At 39.2% G+C, this 27,298-nt stretch overlaps 1 protein-coding gene across 2 annotated transcripts in view; it reads right to left on the bottom strand.

Annotated features, from left to right (window-relative positions):
- The window catches only part of SUGCT (succinyl-CoA:glutarate-CoA transferase), a 690,281-nt gene that overhangs the window by 265,805 nt on the left and 397,178 nt on the right, over positions 1-27,298 (bottom strand). The window lies entirely within an intron of this gene.

Below are 27,298 nucleotides of genomic sequence, written 5' to 3'. Positions count from 1 at the left end.
ATATTCCATGCAAATGGAAATCAAAAGAAAGCAGGAATAGCAATCCTCGTATCAGACAAAATTGACTTTAAAAGAAAGACTATTACAAAAGACAAAGAAGGACACCATATAATGATCAAGGGATCAATCTAAGAAGAAGATATAACAATGGTAAATATTTATGTACCCAACACAGGAGCACATCAATACATAAGGCAAATGCTAACAGCCATAAAAGGGGAAATCAACAGTAACACAATCATAGTAGGGGACTTTAACACCCCAATTTCACCAATGGACAGATCATCCAAAATGAAAATAAATAAGGAATCACAAGCTTTAAATGACACATTACAGAAGATGGACTTAATTGATATTTATAGGACATTCTATCCACAAACAACAGAATACACCTTCTTCTTAAGTGCTCATGGAACATTCTCCAGGATAGATCATATCTTGGGTCACAAATCAAGCATTGGTAAATTTAAGAAAATGGAAATCATATCAAGTATCTTTTCTGACCATAGCGCTATGAAACTAGATGTCAATTTCAGGAAAAAAACTCTGAAAAATAGTAACACATGGAGGCTAAACAATATGCCCATTTATGATAAAAACTCTCCAGAAAGTAGGCATAGAGGGAACTTACCTCAACATAATAAAGGCCGTATATGACAAACCCACAGCCACCATCGTCCTCAATGGTGAAAAACTGAAACCATTTCCTCTGAAATCAGGAACAAGACAAGGATGCCCACTCTCACCACTATTATTCAACATAGTTTTGGAAGTTTTAGCCACAGCAATCAGAGAAGAAAACAGATAAAAGGAATCCAAACCAGAAAAGAAGAAGTAAAGCTGTCACTGTTTGCAGATGACATGGTGCTATACATAGAGAATCCTAAAGACGCTACCAGAAAACTACTAGAGCTAATCAAAGAATTTGGTAAAGTAGCAGGATACAAAATTAATGCACAGAAATCTCTTGCATTCTTTTTTTTTTTTTTTTTTTTTTGCAGTATGTGGGCCTCTCACTGTTGTGGCCTCTCCCGTTGCGGAGCACAGGCTCCGGATGCGCAGGCCCAGCGGCCATGGCTCACAGGCCCAGCCGCTCCGCGGCATATGGGATCCTCCCAGACCGGGGCACGAACCCGTATCCCCTGCATCGGCAGGCGGACTCTTAACCACTGCGCCACCAGGGAGGCCCTCTCTTGCATTCTTATATACTAATGATGAAAAATCTGAAAGAGAAATTAAGGAAACACTCCCATTTACCATTACAACAAAAAGAGTAAAATACCTAGGAATAAAGCTACCTAAGGAGACAAAAGACCTGTATGCAGAAAACTATAAGACAAGGATGAAAGAAATTAAAGATGATACAAACAGATGGAGAGATATACCATGTTCTTGGATTGGAAGAATCAACATTGTGAAAATGACTATACTACCCAAAGCAATCTATAGATTCAACACAATCCCTATCAAACTACCAGTGGCATTTTTCACAGAACTAGAACAAAAAATTTCACCATTTGTATGGAAACACAAAAAACCCTGAATAGCCAAAGCAATCTTTGGCTGAGAAAGAAAAATGGAGCTGGAGGAATCAGGCTCCCTAACTTCAGACTATACTACAAAGCTACAGTAATCAAGACAGTATGGTACTGGCACAAAAACAGAAATATAGATCGATGGAACAGGATAGAAAGCCCAGAGATAAACCCATGCACATATGGTCACCTTATTTTTGATAAAGGAGGCAAGAATATAAAATGGAGAGAAGACAGCCTCTTCAGTAAGTGGTGCAGGGAAAACTAGAAAGCTACATGTGAAAGAATGAAATTAGAACAGTTCCTAACATCATACACAAAAATAAACTCAAAATGGATTAAAGACCTAAATGTAAGGCCAGACACTATAAAACTCTTTGAGGAAAACATAGGAAGAACACTCTTTGACATAAATCACAGCAAGATCCTTTTTGACCCACCTCCTAGAGAAATGGAAATAAAAACAAAAATAAACAAATGGGACCTAATGAAATTTAAAAGCTTTTGCAAAGCAAAGGAAACCATAAACAAGATGAAAAGACAACCCTCAGAATGGGAGAAAGTATTTGCAAATGAAGGACAGAGGATTAATCTCCAAACTATACAAGCAGTTCATGCAGCTCAATATCAAAAAAAACCAACAACCCAATCCAAAAATGAGCAGAAGATCTAAATAGACATTTCTCCAAAAGAAGATATACAGATTGCCAACAAACACATGAAAGGATGCTCAGCATCACTAATCATTAGAGAAACACAAATCGAAACTACAGTGCGGTATCACCTCACACCAGTCAGAATGGCCATCATCAGAAAATCTACAAACAACAAATGCTCGAGAGGGTGTGGAGAAAAGGGAACCCTCTTGCACCGTTGGTGGGAATGTAAATTGATACAGCCACTATGGAGAACAGTATGGAGGTTCCTTAAAAAACTAAAAATAGAACTACCATATGACCCAGTAATCCCACTACTGGGCATATACCCTGAGAAAACCATAATTCAAAAAGAGTCATGTACCACAATGTTCATTGCAGCATTATTTACAATAGCCAGCACATGGAAGGAACTTAAGTGTCCTTCGATAGATAAACAGATAAAGAAGATGTGGCACATATATACAACGGAATATTACTCAGCCATAAAAAGAAATGAAATTGAGTCATTTGTAGTGAGGCGGATGGACCTAGAGTCTGTCATACAGAGTGAAGTAAGTCAGGAAGAGAAAACCAAATACCGTATGCTAACACATATATATGGAATCTAAAAAAAAAAAAAAAAAAAAAAAGGTTCTGAAGAACCTAGGGGCAGGACAGGAATAGAGACACAGATGTAGAGAATGGACTTGAGGACATGGGGAGTTGGAAGGGTAAGCTGGGATGAAGTGAGAGAGTGGCATGGACATATAGACACTACCAAATGTAAAATAGATAGCTAGTGGGAAGCAGCTGCATCGCATGGGGAGATCAGGTCGGTGCTTTGTCACCACCTAGAGGGGTGTGAGGGAGACGCAAGAGGGAGGAGATATGGGGATATATGTATATGTAGAGATGATTCACTTCGTTATACAGCAGAAACTAACACAATATTGTAAAGCAATTATACCCCAATAAAGATGTGTAAAAAAAATAAAATATACATACCTTAATTTTAAAATACTTTATTGCTAAAAAATGCTATCCATCATCTGAGCCTTCAGCAAGTCGTTATCTTTTTGCTAGTGGAGGGAGGGTCTTGCTTTGATGTTGATGACTGATCAAATGGTGGTTGCTGATGGTTGGTGTGGCTGTGGTCACTTTGGTTTTTTTAAATTTTTTAATTTAATTTATTTTTGGCTGTGTTGGGTCTTCATTGCTGCGTGTGGGTTTTCTCTAGTTGCAGCGAGTGGGGGCTACTCTCTGTTGTGCTGCACGGGCTTCTCACTGCGGTGGCTTGTCTTGTTGCAGAGCACGGGCTCTAGGCATGTGGGCTTCAGTAGTTGTGGCACATGGGCTCAGGAGTTGTGGTACGTGGTCTCAGTAGCTCTGGCTCGCGGGCTCTAGAGTGCAGGCTCAGTAGTTGTGGTGCATGGGCTTAGTTGCTCTGCGACATGTGGGATCTTCCCGGACCAGGGGCTCAAACCCATGTCCCCTGCATTAGCAGGAGGACTCTTAACCACCGCACCACCAGGGAAGCCCCTGCAACTTCTTAAAATAAGACAGCAGTGAAGTCTGCTGCATCAGTGACTCCTCCTTTCACGAATGATTTCTCTGGAGCAGGCAACACTGTTTGACAGCATTTTACTCACAGTAGTACTCCTTTCAAAATTGCAGTCAATCCTCTCAAACCCTGGCTCTGCTTTACAACTAAGTTTATATAATATTCTAAATCTTTCATTGTCATTTCAACCACCTTCACAGCATCTTCATCAGGAATAGATTCCATCTCAAGAAACTGCTTTCTTTGCTCATCCATAAGAAGCAACTCCCCATCCGTTGAAGTTTTATCATGAGATTACAGCAATTCAGTCACATCTCCAGGCTCCACTTCTAGTTCTAGTTCTCTTGCTATTTCCACCACATCTGCAATTAAGTCTTGAATCCCTCAAAGTCATCCATGAGGGTTGGAAGCAACTTCTTCCAAATTCCTATTAATGTTGATATTTTGACCTCTTCCCATGAATCACAAATGCTCTTAACAGCATCTAGAATGGTGACTCCTTCCCAGCAGGTTTTCAACTGACTTTGCCTGGATCCATCAGAGGAATCATTATCTATGGCAGCTATAGCCTTATGAAATGTACTTCTTAAATAATGACTTGAAAGTTGAAATTGCTCCTTGGTCCATGGGCTGCAGAATGGTTATTGTGTGCTAAGGCAGGCATGAAAACAACATTAATCTCATTGTTCATCTCCATCAGAGCTCTTGGGTGACCAGATGCACTGTCAACGTGCAGTAATATTTTGAAAGAAATCTTTTTTTTCCAAGCAATAGGTCTCAACAGTGGGCTTAAAATATTCAGTAAAGCATGTCATAAGCAGATGAGCTGTCATCCATGCTTTGCTGCTCCGTTTATAGATCAAGGAGTAGATTTAGCACAATTCTTAAGGACCTTAGAATTTTTGGAATGGTAAATGAGCACTGGCTTCAACTTAAAGTTGCATTAGCCCCCAACAGAAGAGTCAGCCTGTCCTTTGAAGCTTTGAAGCCAGGCACAGACTCTTCCTCTCTAGCCATGAAAGTCCTAGATGGCATCTTTTTCCAATAATAAGGCTGTTTTGTCTACATTGAAAATCTGTTGTTTTGTGTGACCACCTTCATTGATTATCTTAGCAAGTTCTTCTGGATAACTTGCTGTAGCTTCTATATCACGACTTGCTGCTTGTACTTTACGTTAGAGACAGCTTCTTTCCTTAAGCCTCATGAACCAGCCTCTGCTGCTTTTCTCCTGTAGTTTTCTCACCTCTTCCAGCCTTCATAGAGTTGAAGAGAGTTAGGGCCTTGCCCTGGATTAGGCTTTGGCTTAAGGGAATGTTGTGGCTGGTGTGATCTGCTACCTAAACCACTAAAATTTCTCCACATCAGCAATAATGATGTTTTACTTTCTAATCATTTGTGTGTTCGCTGGAGTAGACATTTTAAATTTCCTTCAAGAACTTTTCCTTTGAGTTCACAACTTGGCTCACTGTATGGGGCAAGAAGCCTAGCTTTCAGTCTATCTCAGCTTTCCATGTACCTTACTCACTAAGCTTTATCATTTCTAGCTGTTGATTTAAAGTGAGGGACGTGAGACTCTTCCTTTCACTTGAAGACTTAGAGGTCACTGTAGGGTTATTAATTGGCCCAATTTCAACATTTTTGTGTCCTGGGGAATAGGGAGGCCAGAGAAGAGGGAGAGAGACAGGGGCTTGGCCAATTGGGGGAGCAGTCAGAACACACACAACATTTATCAGTTAAGTTCACCGTCAGATACGGGCGCTGTTCCTGGCACCCAGAAACAGTTACTACAGTAACATCAAAGATTACTGATCAAGGACCACCACAACAAATATAATAATAATGAAAAGGTTTGAAATATTGTGAGAATTACTGAAATGTGACACAGAGACACTAAGTGAACGTATGTTGTTGGAAAAATGGTGCCAGTAGACTTGTTCGATGTAGGGTTGCTGCAAACTTTCAATCTGTGAAAAACACAATATCTGGAAACACAAGAGAGCATAGTGCAATGAAAGGAGTTACGCCTGAGTCTACTGTGTAGACACTATCATTACCATTGTTTAACAAATAAGGAACCAATGCTCAGAGATTCAATAATTTAATCAAGATCACAGAGCCAGCAAGAGAAAATGACTCCATATATATGTCATTGTGAAGCTCATGTTATTCCCAGCATTCTCAAAAGAACTCTCACATAGCAGGGCACGTGATAGTAGGCCCATTTTCTAAGTGAGGAAACCAAAAATCAGAAAGTCAAACTGCCTTTCTAGTGTACGCTGGAGCCGGAACTAGAAGTTACAGTTTTCCTACCACATCACAGTTGGTATGATCTAAGGAGAATAATTTGTAAGAGTGGTTTCATTGATAGAAAGTCTGCAACATTCTGAAGACAGAGCTTAAGTTAATAAATAAAAATAATGTGTTTTCTTTCTTTCTTTTTTTCCTACCCTTTTTGGCTCATTGGTAAATAGACTTTGTAAATTTATTTTATTAGTGAATTCAACTATTGTACTAAAAGTACAAAGGGATATAATTGAGATAAACTAAAAACATAATAAATGAACTAAAAATATACCATTTTCACAAGGGAAACCACAATTTTCTAGGCTACATTCCCTAGAGCTAGAGAATATACTTTTAATGAGCTTTGAGTAATCACATAAATTGAAAACCTAACCTTGTAATGCCTGATAGTGATCTAAACTACTTAGCTGTGTTTTGTATTATACCACAAAACAGTGGTTTGTTCACGAAATGTAACAAAATATCATGTGTTATTCATACTTTGGCCTTAGGCTTACATGTGTTGAAACCATAATCCCCGATGTATTTCAGAGTATGTTTGGACAACCAAAGTTACTCTATGAAAATGACCCAAAAGGAAAACCCTATTCCATTAAAAACACAAATTGCTAAGAGTTAAATATTTAAGTATTGCTTAGAGTGTATAAAGAAAATTTAAAATATAGTGCTCATTTTTCCCACTTAAAAAAACAAAAAAGGAACATTCAGGAACCATACAGGAAAGTTGTAAATTAGCTATATCCTGATCTACTTCATATATGTTGCATTATGTAACGTGGAAGAAACGAGGTACTACTACATCCCAACAAAGAACTGCTTGATAGCAAGAGCTTCAGATTCAGAGAGAAAGGGGTTACCCTGGCTGCTAATATGGAAGACTTGTCAGGGTAATGTCAAGGGTTAACATTAAACATCACAGTTTGGAGGTTCTCAAGTCAAGATACCTGAAGCCCATCTTGGGGATGTTTGTGGACATTATTTAGGCTGTAAATTCTCCAAGGGCAGTGCTGTCATAGTTAAGAATGTGAACAATGGGATCAGAAACTACATTTGAATCCCAGTTCTGTAATTCACGAGGTCCATGACCTTCGGAAAATCACTTCACCTCTCTGAGCCTTAATTTCCTCATTTCTTATATACTCAATACTCAAATACTACTCACTTCCTTCACTGGGTTGGGAGGATTAAAAGAGATGGCATATGTAAAATACTTACCAAATTTCCTAGCAGCTAGTAAGGACTCAAGTTTTAGCTATTATTATTATTATTATTATTATTTTATGAATAATCATTGTGTTCTTAGTACCTAACACAATGCCCATAAATATTAAGGAATAAATAATGTTTGCAAACTGAACTGAGTTTTGTGGCCAAGAGTTTGAAATCTTACACTACTCCACTTAATTACAAAGGAAACCTTTAAAGCACCATTATTCAAACTCTGGGAAATATTGGGTTGGTCATCAAATAAGACTGGGAAATCTAAGTTAAACAAAATCAGTATTTTCTTTCCCGCAGAACTTCTCAGAGCCTTTAATGTGACGATATGAGTTATGAATCCTCTAAAGAGGTATAACATACAGCCTTCAGTGCTTCTTAAATTTACTGTACAGTTTCCTCATCTAGAAAACCTAAGATTTTACAGTATGATTTCTAAATTCCTCCCTCCTTGTCGAGAGGTTAGAATTATAGGCATTTTTTAGAACTAGTTATGTGTATGAGTATAGATAAAAAATGAATGCTGATTCCCCCTTGAGATCAGAACAAATTAGATCTTTTTCCATTTTCCCATTCCAAAGCCCACCCTAAATGAACATGATCTTTGACACTTATCACATATATAACTTAATACTGGCTTTAACCTGAATAGATCAAGTTCATGGAGAGTTTATTTTTAAGTTGTTTCTGATTTAATATGATTTTTTGAAAACATACACGGACATTAAATCCAAGATATTAAAGCTAACAAACTCCACAATGAAGACTCAATCATGTAGGAGTACCTTAAAAAACAAACAAGCTTACTTCTGAATAGATTTCTCATTAAGATCAAATGTTACCCAAATCCACATCCTTGAAAACATTTGACATTTAAAAACCAGGTAATGAAATTGTCACTTTACTGAGTAAAAGAGAAGCATGAGATGCTCCAATTTTGCCTGTCCCCCTCTCTCCACACGGAGACTCTTCTTGGCATTCTCACTGATTCCTCGGGCTCCACGTGGTGAGTCCCAAATCTCCCCCATTAGCCATTTTCTCTCTTTAAGCTCAAGACCCATACCCATATTTAGTGCGTATCCTTACATGCAGTCACCTCAAATTCAAAGTGAAACACATAATTGCTATGAATCATTTTCTGCTCACCCTGGTATCACTGCCGGATCCACTACTCATGTTTTCCTTCCTTCTTCCATCTTCCTCATCCTCCATATCTCATCAGTTTCCACCTCCGTTTTCCAGTTAATCCTTTTCCCTGGATCCCCACTCTCATTCTTTTTTCTTTTCTACTCCAATAGTTTGTTAAATAGCCTCCTACTTTTTGGTATTTTGACATTCCCTCAGCCACTATCCTTCTTCTACCTTCCCGAGATATTTCTAAAATGAAGAGCAGTCGTTATACTCTCCTGGTTACAATGCTTCCATGACTTCCCATCTCCAGCTGTACAAAATCCAATCTGCTTAGCATGCTAGATAAGGCCCTTCACAAGCTGGCTCTAAACAACCACTCTAGCCTCGCTCCACTCTCTTCTCCACTTCTTGGGCTCCAGACTCTCAAGAGACTCTGCCTTTCTCCTTTTTTTTTTTTTTTTCTTTTTTGCAATTGTAATCGCTGAATAAATATAAATTTATTTTATGATTTAATGTAGCATTTCAAAACAGTTCCCATTATCGTTAGTCGCCATTATAATTATACATTTCCCCCTAGAACTATTTATTTATTTTTTGAATGAATTCAATTTTTTTTCCTTTTTCTAACTTTCGATTTTATATTGAAGTACACTTGATTAACAATGTTGTGATGGTTTCAGGTGTACAGCAAAGTGATTCAATTATACATATACATGTATCTATTCTTTTTCAAATTCTTTTCCCATTTAGGTTGTTATACAATACTGAGCAGTAGGTCCTTGTTGGTTATCTAATTTAAATATAGCAGTGTGTATACATGTCAATCCCATGCCTTTCCTGAGTCACACTCAGTACTATTCTTTCTCCGCCACCTACTGTCTGCTATGTCCCACTTTGTCCAACAGGCAAACGCACAAACATCTCTCAGGATTTACCTCTCCCATCCTACCAAGTATATCTTAACTTCTGCACCTTTGTAGTGCTGTGACCCAGACCTTTGCGTTTCCCCAACAACTGGTGCCTTTTCTTATTAGTGTATTTTTATGTTGAGAGTCTCAAAGTCCCACTCTAGACGGAGCTTCTCGAGATTCTAGGCATCTCTTTCATCCCCCATCTCCTAGTGTCTTACACAACCCTGCACGGTGCCTGGTATAGATAATGTTTGCTGAATGACAAAAATAAATAAATAAACACATGAAATTCAAATACAATTTTAAGCCCTGAAATTGGAAGATGAAGGTTAAAAAGAACTATGTTAAACCTAAGGAAAAGTGTTCAAATATGTCAAAAATCTTGTACTCCCCCCAAAACGTGACTTTTGTTCAATAGAAGGTGTGAGTTAATAGGTGATTCTTCTTGTGATTCCAATTACTCTGAACACAAAGACATACACTTTGGTGTAATAGCGCCGTTGAACTGAATGCCATTAGAACAAGATTAAAGCCACATTGGGCACAGAAAGGAAACGGGTGCGTATGGAGTCGACCGGCATAGAACATAAAATGAATTTGTGTCTGTTTATTTGCTCAGATTAGACTTGAAATTACACTAAACAACTCAAGTCTCTGTTTTCATGACCACCTGTTTTTTTTTCATGATGCACCAGCAGAGCATCACCCCTGAGAAGAAAATCTGCCCCTGCGTTGGCAAAAGCTTGAACTCCATTAGGCCAGGTGCTGCGCGGCGGCCGCAGGTGTTGCTCTGCCCAGCAGAGGGCGCGCCGCCCCCAACACCGAGCAAGGCGGGTCAAGGAAGCCGGCGAAGCCAGGGTGAAGTTCAAGAAACCAAAGCCTCGGAATCCGGGTCAGCGCGCTGACCTCCTGTCCTCGCCTGCTCCCTGGCACTCTGTTCTGTTCTTCCCACTCACAATGAGGTGTTAGTGAACTTCCAGATCTCAGGCAGACCAGTTTTGGAGCAAATGGGGAGAGGGCAAAGGGGAGGCTGTTCACATAGGGGCGTGACAATTTCTTGGAAACTTTTAACTCACTTCTACTGAGCATCGCAGCTACAGAAAGCATCCCAAACTGGTTCTATCATACATTCGGGTTCCTCCCTCCTAAGAGTGAATAGGGGAGCACGGAAGTGGAGGCTTTCAAAATGCCCCTCCCCCCAACTCGAAGGAAAATGATTTTCTGCCCTTAATGATTTAGTTCGACATTTTAGGCATCAGAAGGATAACATTAAGGTTGTCAGGCTATTATAAGGCTGAATGGGGGTAAACTCCTTCCCCTAAATATATATTTACATTTTATGAGGGGTAACTAGTATAAGAGGAGAAAAAAATACTACATCCTCTCACATCCTAAAGACAGATGCTTCTGGTGTCCAACTTAAGAGTAAGGGCCACTGATCTCGAAAGGCAAACTAAAAAATACAAAATAAACCAGATTCATGTGGCTCTCAAGGAACGCACAAGTGTCCTTTCTGTGCTTTATTTGAGGAGAACAAAGCAACATCACAGTCCTTATGGGGAGCTCGTCTGTCTGCTCTGTTAACCCCAAAATGCGTTGAGAGGAAGCAGAGAGCAAGGGCTACTTGTTAACACTCAGAAAGGGCACACGGATTCCCTTTGTTATACAGCAGAAACTAACACACCACTGTAAAGCAATTATACTCCAATAAAGACGTTAAAAATAATAAAATAAAATAAAAAGAAAGGGCACACGGAGTAGTGTCTTATCCCTTCAAAATACACCTCAGGCAGAGGAGAAGTCTTCATAGAATCTTACCCCTGCATTGAGGAGCCTCCGTCCCCTCCTGGGCAAGGGTCTAGGAGCAGAATGGGAAGTGACTGTTGGAAGGCTGTGGGTGCTTCTGGCTGCCTGGAGGACAGAGTAGGGAGCTGGGGAGTGGTGAAGGTGAAGCCTGGTGTAACTCACTGTAAATCATGCTAAGGGGTGTGATTACATCTTGATGCCATAAGAAGCCATTGAAGAATTTTAAACGGGGAGTGACATGATTAGATTTTCATGGTGGGAAGATCACTCTAGAAATAGCAGATAGTGGGGCAGGCTTATACAGACCAAATATGAAATGCTCAATCCGATGTCATGCTTATTAATTAGGATAAGGCATAGCAAGATCATGGATTGGTTTTTGAAGAACAAAACATACCAAATAAGAGTGGGGAGTTTCTTCCATTTCTAGTCCACTTGCCTTACCCTCGACCCAAGTCCCCATGCTTTGCACAAGCTTAAGGGCCACCATTTATACAGACCACAAGGCCTAGACCCACTTAAACTCAGAATAAAATCTCAAGCGAACTGACTTGCAATCCTACTTTCCAATTATAAAAGTATCATTTGTTATACAGGAATTTAATTTACTCTCACAAATATTTTTGGAGCAGCTACTGTGTTGAAACCATCGTACAAGACTCTGCTGGGAACTCTGAGGTTAATAAAATGCAATCTCTTTCTTCTAGAAACTCACAGACTACCTCAAATCAAGTAAAAAGGAAAACACTTTTTTTAAATGTGTTATCTTGGGCAAATAAAAATACGAATGCAAGTACTTTTTGTTATTATGCATTTGTAAAATATATTCATATGTATCTAAGCTCTTTTAGTCTCTAACACCCAATTCTCCAAGCATAAACATACAGTTTGAATTTAGGAAAATCAAATTTAAATCAATATTTTTTCTACATTCTTAGGTTGTATTTCTCCTAAAAATAGAGGCTGGATATTCTAAAAGCACATCACACCAAGTTTGAGAATAACGAAATGAAAAATGTATCTAATTTCTCCTAGAATTTAAATTTCTCCTAGAATTTAAGAAGCTCAGACTATAGTTCTTTTCTTTCGGACCTACTTATGCTTAAAATGATGTCAGCCCACTTGCTCTGAAATCCCATCACTACTGCTGGTCTGAAAAGCAGCCACCTAGAGCATTAGGGAGACTCCTGTCATTTCCACCAAGCAAGTGGGCAAATCCTAAAGCCACTGTTCTGTTGTGAAGGATGCTGGGACTACTATAAATAATGTCTAGAAGGGGATTGCTAATACTGTAAGGGAGTGAGAGTGTACCTAGAAATAATTGAAGTGCATGACAAAAAGAATGAAATATCTCAGAAGGGAAGGAAATAGTTCTAAGTAGGTTCTCATGAGGCCACTCTGACTTCCTACTGCTTCAATGACTCAGGCTTTGGGTGTGGTTTGTTTGTTTGTTTGTTCATTTTTCCCCATGCCTGGAGTAAGTCTATACCCATAGCTTGAGGGTAGACCTACAATTTAATCCTGTATTATAGTAGACAACATTGAGGGAGAGAGAAAATCTACTTCACTCAACAAAGTTGAGCTGAGACTATTTAAGGTGAAACCATGCTTAAGATCCTAAGTACTGTTATAGGAAGAGGACTTCAAAATAATGACATAAATTAACATTTTTAGCTCCAGTACAAAATTGAAATAGTTTGTTTATAAAAGGCCAAAGGAACTATTTCTAATTAGATATGCTAGATGCTTTAAAATGAAAACTTTCAGGCAAAGGGCAATTCTGGATTTTTAAATACACTTTGAATTTGGCCATTTGAATGTTTAGGTCTTATTTTGTGTGATATTTTATAGGCCAGGGCCTTCTTCGACAGGGCTGCTGTCATTCAATACTGGAAGGGAAAAGGGTGAGGTTACTGTGATATCATGGAATTTTGTAATAATGAACCACAATGTGAAGCCAGGGTTTTGTGTGGTTAACATCGTTATTTCCATAACAGACTCAAAACCTTCAGAAAAATGCTTCTAAGTAGTATTATTTTGTCACTCAGAAATCCATTGCACTAATAGCACACAGATTTGTGGCAAAGACATATGTGCTTGCTGGTTACAGTCCACAAGGGAGCCTGGTGTCCGCAGGTCCATGATTTCTCTTGTGGTTCCTGATCAGATGAGCTAGGAGCTTCAGTCAGCACAACGAGACAGAAGATAAACTTGAGTAACAGGGAATTTTTAACGTGTACCTCCAGACGTCGAACACTACATATTCCTGATTTGTGTAATTATTACCCTGGAAGCTACGTTCTTCCTTTTGTATCATCTGAGTGCAGGACCTTACACATGGCTTGAATGTGCTTGTTTCCCTACTACCATGAGCAGTTTTGAATTTCATGTAAATATGTGACCTAAAAAACATAGCCCCTTTCTCCTCTTCCTTTCTAGAACTGACATCAGATTCATAGAGTTCCATTTATGTCGCTATATTAGAATGACAGGGTACATGTCATGTTTCAACCAAAAAATATTGGAACAAAATATTTAACATAGGTACTGAAAAATGCACTTAAATACCACCTATATCAAAGTAAAAATGGATTTCTTTGAACTGTCTTTAATTAGAGGATTTTGAGCACCATCCTCACCCCATGGACATATCTTATGAATGCTTATTCAATGGAACCTAATCCACAAGACTTATGAGGAAAAAAACATCTCTAATCTTGATTCTTTAGAAATTCTGAATGTGTACGTCCGTCCCCTTGACCAAGAAAAGAAAAGTGGTTTACTCTGACTTTAATGAATTCTATTTTTTCCCAAAATGTTTGAGGCTTGATTTTTCCAATCACATAGGAAGTCAAGTATTTAGTGTCCTGTGTCTCTGGCCAGAGAAAAAGGAACAGGGATTTTTACAACTTTATCTCCTAAACTGATGTGAAAGCCCTAGAGATTCAGCTGATGCACAGAGGTTCTCTTGTAAAACTTCTGACATTTACAAAATTAATACCTTGGATGACATTCTGCAAAGACGTGGTCACATCAGCCTTGACAACCCATTCATCTAGCGACAAGGATGCACTGGATTCTGATGGAGGCATTTTCAACATGTGCACTTCAGCTTGGTTAAAAAAAGACATGCAATGAAGTAACTTTTTTTATAGGTGCAGGGATCCAGCTTGAGTCTAAATTGGGGTTTACACATAACTGATGAATGGATGGATAAGAACTCTGGCATTCATACTTTTGTTGGAATTTTTTTGCTTTTATTTGTTTGTTTGGAGGGCGGGTTCCTGAAAATGAATAATAAAATGATTTTGTGTACATGTCCAGGAAGGGACTGTGTCAGGCAGAACAGTCTCTAGTCTCTTGCAAGTACAGCTCCCAATACCAGTCCTGCAGAAAGAAGGACTGCAGGTAAAGCTCATAGGGTGCTTTCCTTGATGGGCACAAGGAATTTGCTCCAGGGCCCAACAGACAAAATATAACTTCAGAGAGGAAGAGAGACATTCTCCTCACTGTGTGCAGCCCAGTATAGCTTTCCCCACAAGGGGACATGCAGGGATCCCAACACCACAGTCACCTTGAAGAAAGAGCTTGAAGAGTGCGTGGTGCCGGCTCTTCTGATACAGACACCAGTATTCCTATAGCAGCCCTGGCACTGCCTCTAACTGACTTCCTGGGGTTTGGTCCCCAACAAGGGGGCCTGGTCTAGAGTTGGAAAAATAAGAAAGGACTCTTTAAGCACTATTTACAACAGCCAAGACATGGAAGCAATTTAAATGTCCATCAAGAGATGAATGGATAGATGATGTGGTGTACACACACACACACACAAACACACACACACACACACACAGTGGAATATTACTCAGCTATAAAAAAGAATGACATAATGCCATCTGCAGCAACATGGATGGACCTAGAGATTATCATAGTAAGTGAAGTAAGCCAGACAGAGAAAGACAAATATATGATATCACTTATATGTTGAATCAAAAATATGATACAAATGAACTTATTTGCAAAACAGAAACAGACTCACTGACATAGAAAACAAACTTATGCTTAACCAAAGGGGAAGGTGTGGGGAGGGATAAATTAGGAGTCTGGGATTAGCAGATACAAACTACTATATATAAAATAAATAAACAACAAGGTCCTACTGTATAGCATGGGGAACTAGATTCAATATCCTGTAATAAACCATAATGGAAAAGAATATGAAAAAGAACATATACCTATATCTATATCTATATATAATTGAATTACTTTGCTGTACACCAGAAACTAACGCAACATTGTAAATCAGCTATACTTCAATTTAAAAAAAAAAAGAAGAAAAAAAAAGATAAGACTGCTTAAGGGTGGGCCTCTTAAGAAACCTGGAGTTATACTAGTGAGCAGCAATGATACTACAATTTATTAGTTTCATCCACAAGCTGGTAAGCCTAGGGAATCGGTTCAGAAATCAAAAACAATTGGACTTTAAGTTTGTTTCTGGAAGGAACAAGAGAGTCTTGAAGAAGAAAATCAGATGGGCACTTTGGGGAAAGAGAAAGAAGACTTGCAATCAATAAGATTACTTGTATTACTCAGAATCATGCTCATACAGGAAATCTTGTAAAACAAACCCTTCTGGCGGGGACTGAGCCTCCTTCTGAGGGACTGGCTTTGGTGCTGAAGTTAAAATGACCCCCAAAGCAAAAGCAAGTAAACCGCTGCAATTTGGTGTAAACAGCATAGCTATCAACTAACCTCCCACACTTCATTTCCTCAACATTAAATAAAGACATTCCTACCTCTCCAATTTATAGTCAACAATCTAATTTCCTAATTAATGAGCATCCACAAGCTACCCACAAACTTCTCAGAACATTTCCCCGACCCCGTGGTATGCTGTGGTGAGGAGAACAACTGGTGGCAAGCAAATCTCAAGCACCAGCCTCTGAGGCTTCCCTTAAAGTGCTGGTTTCAAACCTCCCTTTCTTCCGTCTGACTGTAAAGCAGGGCTGCTTCCTGTGGCAACTGAAGTGGGCAGCAGGAACCAGAGACAGCATTTTGTTCAGAAGGGAGTGAGGAGGAAGGTGAGCCACTTGGGTTTCTCTTACGATCCCATCTCGACAGCCACCATCATCTTTAGAATTGTGGGTGGAAAAGGATACAGTCCTGGAGATGGAGATGATTCTCTTTAGAAATCACTATTCCTTTATGAGTATTTGGAAAGTCCAACATGCTTCCTCCCTCCAACTCAGTTTAAAGAGAATACTCTCAGTTCTAGAAGTCATGTATCACATGTGAGAGGTTTGAAAATTGGTACCCTATACACAAAAATGCTGGGTTTGGGATGACGGCTGTCATTTACTGGTCGAAGTTACCATCTTACATCACCTTCTTTACCATCTTGTTTTCCAAATAATATCCTACAGTTATTTCTTACTCCCTGCGTATCCCAATAAGCTCCTTTCCAAATGGATGTCTCATCAGAGCCCCACCTGCCCAGCCACTCTGGGTTCACTATTTCCCTAACACTTTCATGTCTACAAGAACAGTCCCAAAACACTGATCAGAGACTTCCTAGTGAGATTTATCATTCTTCCTGTGTATGACAATTCTATCGAGCATTTTGTTTCTAACTTTTCAAAATTTTTGAATAGCTTTATACTAATATAGCCATAATTATGATACAATTTCATGAATGTAAGTAAAATTTTCCTTTAGTTAATTCGCCATTTTATTTGTTTCATGATATTTAATAATGATTTATTTTGGTTTTGCACATTTATGAGATGAGGAAGAACTTTGCATATCACCACTGGTGAGTTTTAACCAGAATTAGAATTTTTAAAACTGAGTGCTAAAATACCCTTTACAAATCATATCATTCAGTAAGTAAAGAACCAAAAGCCTAAAGCTGCACTGTGCAATATGATATTACCAGATGTAGCGTACCTGAAATACAGCTAGTCCAAACTGAGATGTGTCTTAAGTTTAAACTACACACTGAGTTTTGAAAACTTAGTACAAACAAAAGAATATAAAACACCTCATTAATAAAGTTTATACTGATTACATGTTGAAGTGATAATAATTTGCTCATATTAGATTAAATAAAATATATTATCAATATTAAAAAAAAACAGTCCCTCTTCCTGTAATGCCTTTCTCCAGTTTCCTACTAGAAAAAAGAAATCACATACTTTGAGGCTGAAACCAATGATCACTTCTATGAAGTGGAAAAATAAGAAAAAATCCTATATCAGTCAGGATAGGTTAGATTATGCTACAGTAACAACAACCCCAAATCTCAGTGGCTTACAACAACAAAGATTCCTTTCTTTCCCAGGCTAAATGACAACTTTGGGTCAGGAGTGGACTCTCCTCCACTTAATCACTCAGGGATCCAGGTTGACGGAGAAGCAGCATCTCCAGCATTTAACACTCCACTGTGCCAAAGAGAATGAGAACTCTGTAGGGTCTCAGACCAGGTATTAAATGCTTTGGCCTGAAAATGACAGCCTCTGTTCACACTTTGGCCAGATCTAGTCACACGGTCCCATCCCACTATAAGAAAGCCAGGAAGTACAATTCCACCAATGTCACCAGGAGGCAGAAAGCTGGGAATATTTGGTAAACAGCACCGATGATTACCACATGACCTTATTTGCACCCCAAGCTTGTAAAGTAGTTAATACTTGTTACAATAAATTGAATTAGATTTTACTGAAACAGGTTTTCCTATTGATTTAGTTTGAATTAATAAAATGCACGTTGTTTATCGATGTCATAGGAGTCTCTGTATCCAGTCTGAAAGATTCTAGAAAAACCTATTTGAACCTGAAGGGACACACTGCACAATTACACCTCTAAGAGCTTTTGCTAAGGAAGCCAGGACAGACCAGTTCCTTGTTTGATAAATATGTTGGGAAAAATTAATTCAACTCTTAACAATCATATATTCATAAGTTAATAATTTTTTTTTCAAAGGAAGCAGTCTGATGAAAAATAAAGGTTGATTAGAATAACAAAAAGATATAAGATCTAATTCCTCACCTTCTACCTACCTGCTGTTTAACTTAAAAGAGTCTCATAAGCTCCTATGCTTCAGTTTTTCTATCCAGAAATGGATAGCATTAATTCATCCAAGTAACAAATATTCATTTAACATCCACTGGATACAGGCACTTGGCTGCACTGTTAATACAGCGATTAAGAGGCAAAACTGCATGATCCTTGACCTCATGAATTTTATAATCTGTTTACCACTAGTGATCAAGCTTGGTTCTAAATAATGGAATGTGGTAATACAGGTGTGGATAAACATAACAGGAAAATTACTAAGACTTTCACTAATCTGTTCAATGCACTGGTACATGAGCCCCCATGGGGAGGTAATGGGAAACGTAAAAGATAGGTAAATGAACACTTTAATAGCTAAATAGAATAGCTGAGAGAAGATCTCAACCATCCCTGACTACTGGACCTCAAGCAGGCAATGAAACATATGTCCAAGTATTAAAAAATAGGTAAAGTTGAAGCTGTCAGTGGGGGGCCCCTGCATGGAGGTGAAGCCTTATGTTTCCTTGGCTAGCCCATAGGGCCTTAAAGAGTTCTCCTTTGACCTCCTAGGTATTTGACTTAGAATAATTTGTGCATATTTAAAGAATTCAATTTCCTAAACAAACTAGGAAAACTTAACACTGGCAGCCACAACATGCGACATTACCAAAATGCTCTTGATACGCTGACAAAAGCCGTTGGAGAATTGTGTCTGTGCCTCTGTGGTCCTTTGACTCTCGGTAGTATACCAATGTGGCTTCCAAGGACGTGGTGTACTCACAATGCCTACTGTGGTCTTATTTTTAAGCTATTTTTATTGGAAAGAATGAGTAAACTATTAAAATACAAAGGATCCTTTTAAAGCCACAAAGGAAATGTGCAAAAAGCCATGAAAAGAATAAGAGATGATTCCTAAATTGAACAGTTGGTTTTATTAACAATAACAAGAAAGTAACTCACACAGTTCATAAGTCCTCCCAGATGAGACATCTGTGGGATTCTCTGGTCTGAAAAAGAAGCTTAGCTTATAAACATGTCAGCCATGTTCTGAATAAAATGAAGATTTCACACTATGTGGGAATGTGACCATTTGCCCTTAAATGTGTCCAGGATCTAGTGTTATTTTAAGCTGCTTTTCCTTCCAATTATTTGTCCTATTTAGGACATTTTCCCATCAACTTTATGCAGGGGAAAGGTACCAGTAACTGCTTTTGATGAATATAAATAGTTTAAGCTACTAAGCTTAAGATCATAGGTTATCAACCATTGGTACAAATTCTAAATCCTACCCAGCTCACAAGTATAAATAGTCACAGGTATAAATAGGTATAAATATAAAAATGTTTTAACATTTGTTGGCAAAGGCCATCTCTATATTCTGGTTTCCACATTTCACGTTTAATGAGTTGTGGTCGCTGAGTGATTTGGAAGAAGAGAGTGGTGGGTGATATAGCTGTAGCTGGTTCCTAACATTATGTTGAAAATTTATTGTATTCTTCTTTTTATGGCAAAAAAAGAAAAAAGAAAAAGGAAAAAAGTAAAAGAAAAGAAAAAGTAGAGGGGGTATCTAGTAGCCCATTGAGATACAGAGCATGAAGGGAGTTGCTGAAAGTTCCCAAAGTTTCTCTTTTTCCAGGCCCCTGTCCAAGAAGTACTGTGAGGACTTGTCCTCTGACTCTTTTTTTAAATTAATTTTTATTGAAGTATAGTTGATTTATGATGTTGTGTTAGTTTCTGCTGTACAGCAAATGAATCAGTTATGCATATACATATATCCACTCTTTTTTAGATTTTTTCCCATATAGGCCATTACAGAGTATTGAGTAGAGCTCCCTGTGCTATACAGTAGGTTCTTATTAGCTATCTGTTTTATATGTAGTAGTGTGTATGTGTCCTCTGCTTCTTAAATGTTGTCAGTCTGATCAATCTCAACTTGCCAAGTAACGACTCCCCACTTTCTACAAAGTGCTTTTCTCCACAGGCTCTCCTACACTCACTTCTCTGCTCAAGGCATTAATGGATCATAATATATTATAGCAGAAATTAAAGAAGCACAATACATTTCCTGAAGCCTCCACAGATGGAAAGGTGGAATGGAAAGAATGCAGCCTATAGCGTCATCCAGATCCATCCCTTCATAGCATTACGACGTAGGCCAAATAACTTCACCTTTTTTAGGCACTCATTTTCATCAACTATAATATGCAGGATAACAGTTTCATCAGAGAGTTGAGGCAGATAATATATATTTAAAAGCACCTGCCTAGCTCACTGTAAGCTTTAAAATTTTTGGTCTCTTCCTTAGAATATTAAGTACATGGAGAATAGGGGTTTTTTTTCCCTAATATCTGATTAAAATTCCTTCTTTTTTTCATTATCAATGCCAATGGCTGCTCTAAAGCAAAAATGATTCAATGATGAGACAGAAAAAGGAAACTGTCGATAAATTACTCCTAGGAGAAAAGATGCTTTAAAGATGTGATCTTCTTTCTAAACCTAGCAGAGTGGCCTGAGGAGTTGTTGAGGTGGACTTGGGGAAGCCCAAGCCAACGAGACTTTGGGTTGCTGATCCGACTTAAAGCAACACAGCTGTACTTTGTCCTATTTTATATTGGCCACATATAAACATTGGATTTAAGAAATGCACCAGGTAATTCCCTGGTGGTGCGGTGGTTAAGAATCTGCCTTCCAATTCAGAGGACATAGGTTTGATACCTGGACCGGGAAGATCCCACATGCCACTGAGCAACTAAGCTTGTGTGCCACAACTACTGAGCCTGCCCTCTAGAGTCTGCACACCACAACTACTGTAGCCTGCACACTCTATGGCCTGCGTGCTGCAACTACTGAGCCTGCGTGCTGCAACTACTGAAGCCCGTGTGCCTAGAGCCCATGCTACGCAACAAGAGAAGCCACTGCAATGAGAAGCCCACATGCCACAATGAAGAGTAGTCCCTGCTCGCTACAACTAGAGAAAGCCTGCGTGCAGCAATGGAGACCCAATGTAGCCAAAAAATAAATAAAATTTAAAAAAAAAAGAAAAGAAATGCACCAGTGATGGCCCACTTATGATTTTCTTGTTGGTGCCACACAGGTCCTGACTGTAATCCTGTGAACAGAGAAGGTGTTTCCCAGAAGGGTACAGCTGTTCTCACTATGAATAACCCTGGGAAAGTTTCATAGTAGGGCAGGTAAATCTGGGGTCAATGTTTGACCCAGATTCCCAGCCTGGAGGCCTGAGTGGTTTTGGCAGTGGAGGATTAGCTACGCCTGCCTTGTCGGGGAGGCTGAGAGAGGTCAGCAGCTGGCCTGGAAAGAGTCTGGGCTGGATCTGGATTTGTGCTGCTATTGAGAGTTATTTTCCTGTGTTGTATTCTCCCTCTGTTATCCCCAAATCTTTTATATGTCTCATACAAAGTGATAGGGTAGGCTCTGATGGACTGGGGTGATTTAGCTAAGGACCTGTGTCCACATGTGAGAAAAGCAATACAATGTCTTTCTTTGGAAACTAAAGTGTGGAGTAGTAGTCATTGTCACTGGGAAAAGACACCTAGCCTTGCACACTCTCCCAAGGCAACCATTTGGTGACTTGAAGAGTCTGAACTAGATAAACAGAAAACTAAAGGGGGTGAATAAAAAATGTTGCCTAAAATCACAGTCTTGAGGATACACACACACACACACACACACACACACACACTTAAATAATTCTATGAGATTACTGAACAGAGTGACAAGTCACAATGACACCGATTACTGGTTTGTATCAGTTCAAAAGCAATTTTATTTATATTATTTTAATTAGATCACTATGAAACTTTGTTATATGTAAATGTAGAAATTTAATTATATATTTATTTGTAGTGCAACAGAATTATTTCCTAGCTAGCAAAAACATCAGACTTCAGTTTTCTCTGCAAATGTATGCATTGTACTACTCAGGATTCTAGGAAAAAATGGCAGACAAATGACTGAAAGATAAAATCAAGGTAAAAAATAATAACATTTGTTCAGTGCTTTAAGGCCAGCAAAGCATCTTCATATTCATTATTTCAGATTCCACATTAGTAAATGCAGTCTATTCTTAGAAAACAAACTTATGATTACCAAAGGGGAAAGATGGGAGGGGGGATAAATTGGGAGTTTGGGATTAACATACACACACTACTATATGTAAAGTAGATAACCAACAAGGACCTATTGTATAGCACAGGGAACTCCACTCAGTATTCTGAGATAATCTAAATGGGAAAAGAATTTGAAAAAGAATAGATACATATATATGTATAATTGAATCACTTTGCTGTACACCTGAAACTAATGCAACATTGTTAATCAACTATACTCCAATATAAAATAAATTTTTAAAAAATTATCTATCATATGTTAATAAAATAAAATAATAAGGTGTTCACCAAAAAAAGTAAATGCAGTCTGTTCAAAGAATAATACATCCTGTAATTTATGCTTTCCCTAATAAGAATATTTTAAGATTAATCAGGATTATTTAACTATTATTATATATGATGCTAATAAAGCTTGAACCCGGAGAAATGCTAACGGCAGAAAACCAAGAAAAATGCTTAAATCGTAATTGTTAATTAATCTTGTTTATAGTTCTCTGTTAAGATTAATCACTCTTTGAGCATGAAACCCCAAGCATTAGATATGTGACTATGGGAAAGTTACTTAACTACTATGTATATCACCTCTTCAGTTATAAAACAGAGATAACCCCTAACCTGCTCATAGACAATGGAGTGAGCTGTAAACTATTTTGACATCCTCTCTGCCTGAAAATTACACATATCTATGGTTTTATGAACACACAACAAAATGAGTGAAGACAGAGTCTCATAAGCCGTTTAGATGATTAATTCTGCATGACAGTTTTCTTGGAAATATTACAGGAGGAAATAAGTATATGCAAAAAGATATCCATTGTACTATTGTCTCATACAGTGGTTTTATTGTAAAAACAAGAATTACATTATGCATAGGGAAATTTTAAAGTAAGCTTTCAAAAGGGCTGATGACTTCATATGGTACTTATTTTTCACTTAAATAAAAGGAAAATGGGATAAAGCCTATAACATCCTACCATTCAGGTCTAATTAAAATATCTCTTCCTCTTTCACCTCCACCCTCTTTCCCATGCTGATGGCAAATAAACACCAAGTTGAATAAACGTTTACTGTGTCAATTCATGTTAAATACAAATTTAACTGCTTTAGACAAACACACACACACACACACACGTTTCTTTTGAGTCTTCAATTCCTACATCGTTTTTCTGTTATGTGTGTATATACATATCATAAATATGAAGATATGTTTAGACACAAAAAAATTTACAATTATTAATTTTTCAAAATAGCCTGAGTCAGAATAACCAACCATATCCCCACCTGCCTTTGTGAAAATAAACTTGGATCTACTTGTAAGCCTTTCTTTCCTTTTCAGTCAAGTTTACTGAAGTGTAATTTACATATAGTAAAATCCACCCTTTATAGGTCACAGTTCTATGAGTTTTGACAAATGCATAATCATGTAACCACCACTACAATCAAAATATAGAATGTTTTCATCACCCCCGCCCAAATTCTCGTTTCACCGTAGTCAATCCCCCCTTTAGCACCAGCTCACGGCAGCCACTGATCTGTCTTCTGTCCCTATAATTTTACCTTTCCTGGAATGTCATATAAATGGAATCATACAGTATGTAGCCTTTCACATCTGGCTTCTTTCACTTAGCATTATGCATTTGAGATTCATCCATGCTGTTACATTTATTTCTAGTTCTATTACTTTTTATATTACTTAGCAGTATTCCATTGATTGGATGTATCCTGTTGTTTACCCATTTACCAGACGAAGGACATTTGGGCTATTTTCCACTTTCAAGTCTTTCTTAACATGTCAGAGCATGAGACAATACAGTATGTCCGTATAAGAGCTTAGGTTTTTAAGCTAGACAGACTTTAGTTCAAATCCCAGGTCAGCCATATGTTAAAGTGCACCCTTGGGTAAATTACTTTTATTTTCTGAGTCATAATATTGTGAAGATTAAATTAGCATGTGACTTGTAGTGTCAATAAGTAGCTGCTATTATTATTACTATGATCTCTAGTTCTCAAACTCTGCTTTACTTCAGGTCTTCAAATTGATCCTGAACATAACATCTTTAATTACCTCAGAGCTTCTGCTCTATCCTTTCACTTAAAATATATCTCCCCTTCCTTCTGCTTCCCATCTTCAAGACCCAAGTGCATCTTCCTCCATGAGAACTTTTCCAACCAATAGTCCACATTTACCTTTCCATTCTCCACATTCCTATAGCATGCACTATTCCATCTGGTAGCCACTACCCATACATGGCTTTTTAAATTTTAAATTAATTAGTTAAATAAATTTAATCCAACTCTTCAGTCACGGTAGCCACATTTCAAGTGCTCAGCAGGAAAATGTGGCTAATGGCTACCATACTGCACAGTGAAGATAAAGAGTATTTCAATCCTCACAGAAAGTTCTATTGGACAGCACTACTCAATATTCAAAACTGTATAGTTCCATTTAGAACTAGGCTATAGGAAATGGAAGATGGTGGAGGAGTGAGACGTGTAGATTGCCTTCCTTCCCACAAATACATCAGAAATACATCTAAATGTGGAACAACTCCTACAGAACACCTACTGAACGCTGGCAGAAGACCTCAGACCTCCCAAAAGGCAAGAAACTCCCCACGTACCTGGGTAGGGCAAAAGAAAAAACAGAGACAAAAGAATAGGGATGGGACCTGCACCAGTGGGAGGGAGCTGTGAAGGAGGAAAGGTTTCCACACACTAGGAAGGCCCTTCGTGGGCAGAGACTGTGGGTGGCAGAGGGTGGAAGCTTCAGAGCCGTGGAGAAGAGCGCAGCAACAGGGGTGCAGAGGGCAAAGCAGAGAGATTCCCGCAGGGAGGACCGGTGCCGACCGGCACTCACCAGCCCGAGAGGCTTGTCTGCTCACCTGCCGGGGCGGGGGGGTGGGGGGCTGGGAGCTGAGGCTCGGGCTTCGGAGGTCAGATCCCAGGGAGAGGACTGGGGTTGGCAGCATGAACACAACCTGAAGGGGGCTAGTGTGCCACGGCTAGCTGGGAGGGAGTCCTGGAGAAAGTCTGGAGCTGGCGAAGAGGCAACAGACCATTGTTTTGGGGTGCGCGAGGAGAGGGGATTCAGAGCACTGCTAAACGAGCTCCAGAGACGGGCGCGAGCTATGGCTATAATCGCGGACCCCAGAGATGGGCATGGGATGCTAAGGCTGCTGCTGCCGCCAACAAGAAGCCTGTGTGCAAGCACAGGTCACTATTCACACCTCCCCTCCCAGAGCCTGTGCAGCCCGCCACTGCCAGGGTCCCATGACCCAGGGACAACTTCCCCGGGAGAATGCATGGCACACCTCAGGCTGTTGCAATGTCATGCTGGCCTCTGCAGCTGCAGGCGTGCCCCGCATCCATACCTCTCCTTCCCCCCGGCCTGAGTGAGCCAGAGCCCCCGAATCAGCTGCTCCTTTAACCCCATCCTGTCCAGGCAGGGAACAGACGTCCTCAGGCCACCTACATGCAGAGGCGGGTCCAAATCCAAAGCTGAACCCCAGGACCTGTTCAAACAAAGAAGAGGAAGGGAAATCCCTCCCAGCAGCCTCAGGAGCAGCAGATGATATCTCCACGATCATCTTGATGTACCCTGCCTCTGTGGAATACATGAATAGACAATGAATCATCCCAACTTGAGGCGGTAGACTTTGGGAGCAATGATATATATATATTTTTTTCTTTTTCTCTTTTAGTGGGTATGTATGTGTATGCTTCTTTGTGTGATTTTCTCTGTACAGCTTTGCTTTTACCATTTGTCCTAAGGTTCTGTCTGTCCGTATTTTGCTTGTTTGTTTGTTTCTTTAGGTATAATCTTTAGCACTTGTTATCATTGGTGGATTTGTTTTTTGGTATGGTTGCTATCTTCTTTCTTTCTTTCTTTTTTCTAATAACTTTTTAATTTTTTAAATTTTAAATAATTACTTTTTATTTAGTAACTTATTTTATTTTTTTCTTTCTTTCTTTCTTTTTTTCTCTTTTCTTCTGGGTTGTGTGGCTGACACTGTCTTGGTGCTCTGGTCGGGCATCAGGCCTGTGCCTCAGAGGTGGGGTAGCTGAGTTCAGGACATTGGTCCACCTGAGACCTCCCAGCTCTCCCAGAGATCTCCATCTCAACACTAAGACCCAGCTCCACTCAACAACCAGCAAGCTCCAGTGCTGGACACCCTATGCCAAACAACTAGCAAGATAGGAACACAACCCCACCCATTAGAAGAGAGGCCGCCTAAAATCATAATAAGGTCACAGACACCCCAGAGGTCCTGCCCATCAGAAAGACAAGATCTGGCTTCATCCACCAGAACACAAGCACTAGTCCCCTCCAGCAGGAACCTACAAAACCCACTGAACCGACCTTAGCCACTGGTGGCAGACACCAAAAACAATGGGAACTACGAACGTGCAGCCTGCGAAAAGGAGACCCCAAACACAATGAGTTAAGCAAAATGAGAAGACAGAGAAACACACAGCAGATGAAGGAGCAAGGTAAAAACCCACCAGACCAAACAAATGAAGAGGAAATAGGCAGTCTACCTGAAAAAGAATTCAGAGTAATGATAGTAAAGATGATCCAAAATCTTGGAAATAGAGTGGAGAAAATACAAGAAATGTTTAACAAGGACCTAGAAGACCTAAACAGCAAACAATGATGAACAGCACAATAAATGAAATTAAAAATTCTCTAGAAGGAATCAATAGCAGAATAACTGAAGCAGAAGAACAGAGAAGTGACCTGGAAGATAAAATAGTGGAAGTAACTATTGCAGAGCAGAATAAAGAAAAGAGAATGAAAAGAATTGAGGACAGTCTCAGAGACCTCTGGGACAACATTAAACACACCAACAATCGAATTATAGGGGTCCCAGAACAAGAAGAGAAAAAGAAAGGGACTGAGAACATATTTGAAAAGATTATAGTTGAAAACTTCCTTAATATGGTAAAGGAAATAGTTAATCAAGGCCAGGAAGCACAGAGAGTCCCATACAGGAGAAACCCAAGGAGAAACACGCCA

The sequence above is a fragment of the Mesoplodon densirostris genome, chromosome 9 (assembly GCF_025265405.1).
Source record: "Mesoplodon densirostris isolate mMesDen1 chromosome 9, mMesDen1 primary haplotype, whole genome shotgun sequence".
Lineage (NCBI taxonomy): Eukaryota > Metazoa > Chordata > Mammalia > Artiodactyla > Ziphiidae > Mesoplodon > Mesoplodon densirostris.
This window is presented reverse-complemented; position numbering and strand designations above follow the sequence as displayed.